General features: G+C 31.0%; 1 pseudogene; it reads left to right on the top strand.

Annotated features, from left to right (window-relative positions):
• The first annotated feature begins 3383 nt into the window (after nucleotides 1-3383).
• LOC143400090 (guided entry of tail-anchored proteins factor 1 pseudogene) lies at nucleotides 3384-3821 on the top strand (annotated as a pseudogene).
• The last annotated feature ends 4199 nt before the right edge of the window (nucleotides 3822-8020 follow it).

Here is an 8020-nt window from a genome sequence, read left to right as displayed (position 1 = left end):
CATAAAAAGACATGGAGGTATTATAAATGTATACTAGTAAATGAAAGATGGTAGTCTAAAAATGCTATATACTAGAAAGTTTAAACTATACAACATTTTGGAAAAGGTAAATTTATACAGAGAGTTAGAAAATTCAATAGTTACCAGAAATTTAGGAGGAAAGAGGGGAAGGATATATAAGTGAATCATAGGGGATTTTAGGGTGGTGAATGCATTCTATCATTATGCATTCTATCAGAAGCCACAAAACTCTGTAACTCAGAGTGAAACAATATATGTTATGGAATACAGCTAATAATGTAGTGCCAATTTGGGGTCAATAATTGCAGCAAATGTGTCCCACTAATGCAAGATGAAAATCACAGGGGAAAGTATGTGATGTAATAGAGAGGTAGGTATGGTGTGGATACATGTTACTGCATGTATTATCTGTTCAATTAGTTTGTATTGATAAAATTTCCACCTTAACAGCAGAAAATAAAAACAAACAAGAAATTAATGAAGTCAGAGAAAAAAGAACTATCAGCACAGAACTCAATTAAGTAAAACACTTCTAAAATCTATAAAAGCAAAAGCTGTCTCTAGAACAAATAAAATAACCTTGATTAATCTTTAGAAGAATGACAAATAAATTTAATAATAGACACAAATTACCAATATTAGGAATGTGAGACATTATATCACTAAATATTCTATGGATATTACATGAAAAGTCAACTTGTTCTGTTGGCACATTCTTGTAATCCCCATGGCTCAGGAGATTGAGACAGAAGAATTGCAAGTTTGAGGCCAGCCTCAACAACTTAATAAAACCCTAAGCAACTTAGTGAGACCCTGTTTCAAAATAAAAAAAAAGAAAAGAGATAGGGATGTGGGTTCCCTGGTTAAGCACTTCTGGTTTCAATACCAAGTGTAAAGGAACACCTGTGGAGGAATACCTGTAAGGAGGTGCACAAAGAACAGACACAGACACACAAGCACAAGCAAACAGGAGGAGTGGAGAGGAGCAAAATGAAGTGATGATGTAGAAGTACAGAAGTGAAATGACCACTCTTCCCTGCCTGGGAGTTTATAACTCAAAGAATATATACTTCCTGTTACTATGACTATATTCTAATTAGTATTTCTTTAACCCAAGTGCTAGATAACTGAGATAAGATCCCCTTAATACAAACACAGAGTAATTTCTCTCCAAGGACATTGTTAAGGAGACTAGATAGTGACTGCTTAGTTGACTAATTACCTCACAGGGAGGAGGCTGGGTATGCCAATTGTGGGAATCAGGGCACCAGTTAACTCCCCTGGGAATTTGCTCACCAGGGGAAATGCTTCCATGTCTATTTCCATGGACAGAATATCTACAAACAAGCACTCAACCACATTCTCCTCAAAAAAAGAATCAGAAAATATTATGAATTACTTTATGCCAATAAATTTGACAACTATTATAAAATGAATAAATTCTTACAAAGTTCAAATAAATCAAAACTTACTAAAGAAGAAATAGATTTGATCAGTTGTCTTGTATCTATAAAAGAAATAGAAATTTTAGTTAAAAACCCTTGTGCCAATACCAATCCAATCTCAATTGGCAAAAATATTGAATTCCAATTACAAAAGGAAGAAGTAATACAATTTTACACAAAACTATAAAGAAAGATGAAGTGCTTTTCAACTCACTTAATGGGTCCAGTATTATTTTCATGAAAAAAAAAATGGAATAAGCATTTCTAGAGAATATTATTACAAACTAAGATCACTAATTCCCTAATGATTCCCCCCAACACTCCCACCCCAACCCCCCTCACAATGATCTTGGATGCAAAAATTCTAAGCAAAACTTGGCAAAGAAAATTAAACAATATATGAAATAGGTTAATATATCATACCAAAGTTTTTCAAAGAGATGCAAAGTTGATTTAACATTCCAAAATTGATCAATGCAATTCCATATCAACGATATAAAATGACATATATATGTAATATGCATATACATATACACATATATATTCGTAAAATCAATAAGTGTAGAAAAGTAATTCCTAGTAACCCAATATCAACATCTGTTTAAAATTTTAGCAAACTAGGAATAGAAAGTAAGTGCCTCAATCTGACACAGGGAATCTATTAAAAACTTATCAGAAACACAATACTCAATGACAATAGACTGAATAGTTAACCAAATCCTCAGAAACAAACGGGGTTTTGTACATATCATTTCTTTCCGTTTGCTACTAAAGAGTCTGTCGATGTACTCAGTTAAGGGGGGAAAAACACTAAAAATCATACTAATGAAAAATTAAAAAATAAATTAACTTTATTTGCAGAAAACATGAACATTTATAGTAAAAATCACTGAATCTTTTAAAAATGTCTGAAAGTAATAGTAAAATTGCAGGATTCAAGATCAATATACAAATAAAAATTAATTGTATATATGGTAGAAGTGAATGTTCATAAATAGAGATTAAAAAAAAAAAGATACCATTGTGTTGTGGGTCTACAGCTCGGAAAACACTCTCAACTGATTTTTTTCCAAATTGGAGAGTCTTTATTTAGCTAGCTGGCGACTGCTCCCTGATGGACCCAAACTGTTTCTGCCAGGAACAGTACAGGGTGCAAGTTCTATGGGGTTTATAAGGGAAAAAAACAACATCCTCGAAAATGTAGATGCAAGCAAGCAAGGAGGACACAGAAGCTAAAGTTAACAATCAGCCACCCAGTGTATATAACCACATCCTCGTTCCAAACACATGCAGTACAAAAATAAACAACTTTTACAAGAAATAAGTTATATAACTAGGGTTACATTTTGGAACTTCCAAATGGAGTCACTTAGGCAAGGTTTTGTTTTGTTTTGTTTTGTTTTTAAGTTGTCAATGGACTTTATTTATATGGGGTGCTGAGAATTGAACCCAGTGTCTTACAAATGCTAGGTAAGCGCTGTACCACTTAGCCACACTCCAGCCAATGGCTAAATTCTTTTAAGTACAGTCAGGATAACTTAACATTATTTATCCTATTATCTAATCTTGTCTTATCTATTGATATCCTCCATTTTATAGGGTGCTTATTGGGCTGATCAATAATCTAAGTTGGGCTATAACAATTAAAGAAAGCATCAAAAATATAATGTGTGTAGGAATAAATTTTACAAACCTCATTCAAGGAAGCAGGGCTAGTGGGACTCACTGTGCAGTTGCGGGTGGGCCTACTGATGAGGTCCCCTTGGAGCTTCTGTTAGAGGTGCCTGGGCTGCAGGGAGTATCTGGGAAGAATGGAAGAACTTGACCAAGTCCCACAGCTGGACGTGGCTGCTGGTCCTCTGCTTCCTGTTTGGATGCAATGTCCTTCTGATCCTCCTTCTGACCTTGTCCTCCTTCATGTCCAGAGTGCTGCAGAATGATGCAGAGCCAGAGCCACAGATGAGGGCAGAGATCCAGGATATGAAGCAAGAGTTCTCCATGGTCAACAAGATGGATGAGTTTGCCAGATATGCCAGGCTGGAATGGAAGATCAACAAGATGGTGGACCAGCTCAAGACTTATGTGAAAGCACGAACTGCTCAACTAGCCAAGATAAAATGATTTTTAAGTGTTGCTTTCTGTACATTGCAAGCTACCTTGATGATGTCACTCATTTGGAAGTATTATTCTGCCCCTGTGACTGTTGTGCTGAGGAAATGAATAACACCACTAGACCTCCTGGTAGCCTTCCCTGTTAGAACAGCAGATGGTGTTGGAATTACTAGTCGGATTTTATTCTGTAACAAGTTGTGGTGACCCCTTGTACTTTACCCTTTCAGTCAAAAAGAAAGATGAATACCACTGTGGGATTTTGTTAAACTGGGGGTTTAACTCAAAGGTTATTTACCACCTAACCCCAGCCACAGTCCTTTTTATTTTTAATTTTGAGACAGGTTCTTGGTAAGTTGCCCAGCCTGACCTCAAGCTTACCATCCTCATACCTCTTCCTCCTGAGTTTTTGAGTTACACTTGTGCCCCACCACACCTATCCCAGCTATTATGACTTCTAAAATGATTCTCTTATTAGGTTAAAAGTCTGATTGCTGCTTAAAAATATAAAACAAAAAAACCCAAAGTAATAGGGTAGTTTTGTATTGAATATGTTCTTCGACTTTATGTGAGATTCTTCTAAGAATCCCAGTATTCTACAGTATTCTACAGTAACACCAGATTTGAAACAGGATGGGGGCCTACATGCCTTACTCCTGATTTGCTCTATTGGCACATTGTGGTCCTGTTGCCAACTGGAAAGTCAAAATTTTCTAAAAACTTGAATACTTTTTAAAATATTTTAATTTATGTAGTTTTTTACTTGTAGATGGTGCCGAGGATAGAACCCAGTGCCTCACTCATGCTAGGCAAGTGCTCTACCACTGAGATACAACTGCAGCCCAAACTTAAGTACTTTTATATCTATTTTAGAAAGTTTTATTACAACTACTAGAACTTGAACATTTGGTTTACTGTCTCATGTAGTAAAATTGAAAGAATAACACTAATTGACATTGTGTGTTCTTTGTGTCTAAAGTCATTAGTTGGATGAACATTTCTATAGTGTTTATCATCTACCTATTTGCAACTGTTAGTTTTTCATTACAGTGTTTTATAAATGTACTGATGAGACCATAATGCATTGTTTTGTAATTGAATTGTTTTGTATTGAAAGCATTTCGAATTAAGTATGTTTTATAAACATTTAATATTTATAATATTTAAATATATGAATTTAAATATATAATATTTAAATATATAAATTTAATATTCATAATATTTATAAATTTTATAAACATTAATATTTCTGCTGTATAGATTGGAATGAATTTGAAAAACATAATAGGGAATCTGATTAAGTTAATTTGAATTGATACTTACTTGACTTCTAACATGTAATCACATGACTCAACATTTTATTCTTCATTGTGTCAGAACACGTGTCTATGTTTTCATTCATATTTTCACTTTTACAATCTTATGAATACTTACATTTCCTGATATACATATTCAGTCTTTACCCCTAATCCTAACACAAACAAGGATTATATTAACCCTTATCTTACCTCTATATCTAAACCAAATTTTACTTAAATCCATATACCAAAATATGATTTTTTTTTAAACCAGAATTGAACTCACTCGCACTTGAGGACAGAGCCACATCTCCAGACCTAGTTTGTATTTTATTTAGAGACAGGATTGTTAAGCACCTTGCTGCTGCTGGGGCTGTCTGGAAACTCATAATCCTCCCATTTCAGCCTTCAGAGTGGCTGGAATTACAGGTGTTCACCACTGTGACTGGCAAGAATATGAATTTTAAAGTGTATTCTGACTTCTATTTTCAATTATCAGTGTTAAATTTGCATTTGTATTATGCTACATCTTTTATGGGATATGTATCCTTGCCTTCCCATCATTACAAAATGTGTAATTACATGGCTCACTTTTTAATTCTTCCTTGTATTACTACATGTATGTTTTTGTACATAATTTCATCGGTGTATTGTTAGAAATATTCATATTTCCACAAACTCTTGCTAATTACAACCCTAACTCAAACCAAAATTTTATGTAAACACTTAACTTATCTCAATTACTAAACCAAATTTTATTAAAAGCATGTAAACTATGATAAAATTTTATGTGTATTTTAACTTATATGTTCAATTATCAATATTAAATTTGCATATATACTGGTATATATTGTTTATAGGATATATTCTTCATCCCCATGTTTACCAAATTTGTAATCACATGACTTACATTTTACTCATGCCTGTGTCAGAACATGTGTGTTTATATATGTTATGAAACATAATTTCATAGTATATTCTTATGAATATTGATACTTCCCAATTCAAATATTCATTCTTTCACTAAAACCTTAACACAACCCAAAATTTTATATTGATCCTTATATTACTTCTATAAGAAAGAAAAATTTTACTTCAACATTTATACACCAAAAAGAATTTTATAAATTTACATATATATCACTATATCATTTATAGGGTATCTATTTCTAACTCCATGTTTACAAAATGTCTCATCACATTATTTAAAAAACACTCTCCCTTGTGTCAGGACATGTATCTTTTATGTTTTTTTACATATTTTTACATGTCAGTCATGTGAATACAGATATTTTCCAGCATATGTGTCCATTCTATACCCTAATAATAACTCAAACCAAAATTTATATTGCCTTTACATTATCTCTATATCTAAGTCAAATTTGACTTGAATAAAAATACACCAATATATATTTTAAATTATATTTTGACTTCCATTTTTAATTATCAAATTTAAATCTACATATATATTAATATATATCATTTATAGTATATATCCTCCAATCAACCTATATACCGGAAGTGTAGTCATATGACTGATATTTTAAACTTCTCTGTGTCACAACATGTATATTTATATGTGTTTTGCACATATTTTCATGTACATTCTTAGGACTATTTATATTTCCACATATACATGCTAATTTTTTAATCTTAACATTAACTTAAAACCAAAATTTCATACTAAACCTAATCTTACCTCCACATATTAACCAATTTTTATATAAATCCATGTACACCTATATCAATATTAAAGGGTATTTTTACTTCTAACTCAATTTTCAATATCTAATATACATATTTTATAACAATAAATCCTTTATAATATATATCATTTCATTTCCCATATTTATAAAATATGTAAACACATGACTCACATTTTATTATTCCCTTTGTCAGAACATGTATGTATCTGTTTTCATACACAATTTCACATGTACTTTCTAATGAATATTCATATATCCTCATATATATGTTAATTATTTAACCCTAACTTAAACAAACATTTTACATAAAAACTTACCTTACCTCAGTGCTTAAACCAAATTTTATTTAAAATCTTGTATACCAATATGAAATATTATGTGCATTTCACCTATGTAATCATAATATGTATCAATATTAAATTTGCATTTATATTACTACCCATATTTTATGAGATATATTCTTGCATCGCCATATTTACAGAACTTTTAATCACTTGACTAACATTTGACTCTTTCCTGTGTCACAACCTGCATGCTTATATATGTTATCATTCATATCACAACACATATATTTTTATGAATATTGATATTTTCTGATACACATTATCATTTCTTAACCTTAACCCTAACTCAAAACAAATTTAAATATTAAGCCCTACCTTACCTTAATACCTAAACCATGTTTTATTTAAAAATATGTAAATCAATATGAATTTTTATGAGTCTCTTGATTTACATAAACATTACAATGTACCATTTATGGGTTATATGCTTGTGTCCCCATATGTAAATAATATTTAATCACCTGACTCAAATTATTCTTTTTTCCTGTCTTAAAACATGTATATTTATACACGCTTTAATGCATATTTCCACACATATATATGCTTAAAATATTGAGATTTCCCAATTATTGTTCTTTAACCCCAAGCCAAATCCAAAGAAAATTAAATATTGAGCTTACCTTTATATCTAAGGAGAATTTTACATGAATTCATGTACCCCAATTATGAATTTAAAGTTTATTTTTGAATTTTATTTCAATTTTGAATGTAAGATATATATATATATATATATATATATATATATATATATATATATATATTCACATCCCCATATGTACAAAATATATGATCACATGACTCAAAATGTACTCTCCTCTGTGTTTGAATAGATGTAATATCTTCACATATATTATTTTGAATATTTATATTTCCCAAGGTACATATTCATTCTTTAATGCAAGCAGAATTTTAAGTAAAATGAAATATTAATCCTTACCTTAACTTTATATAAACTAAACCAAATTCCTCTGAAATCCATGTACAATGATATAAATTTTAAAGCTTATTTTAGCTTCTATTTTCAATTATCAATGTTAAATTTGCCTATACATTACATTAAACCATTTATAGAATATAGGTTTGCATTCCCATATTTA

This window comes from Callospermophilus lateralis, unplaced genomic scaffold, assembly GCF_048772815.1.
Source record: "Callospermophilus lateralis isolate mCalLat2 unplaced genomic scaffold, mCalLat2.hap1 Scaffold_1955, whole genome shotgun sequence".
Lineage (NCBI taxonomy): Eukaryota > Metazoa > Chordata > Mammalia > Rodentia > Sciuridae > Callospermophilus > Callospermophilus lateralis.
The sequence above is the reverse complement of the archived record's forward strand: the minus strand, read 5'-3'. Positions and strand labels throughout refer to the sequence as shown.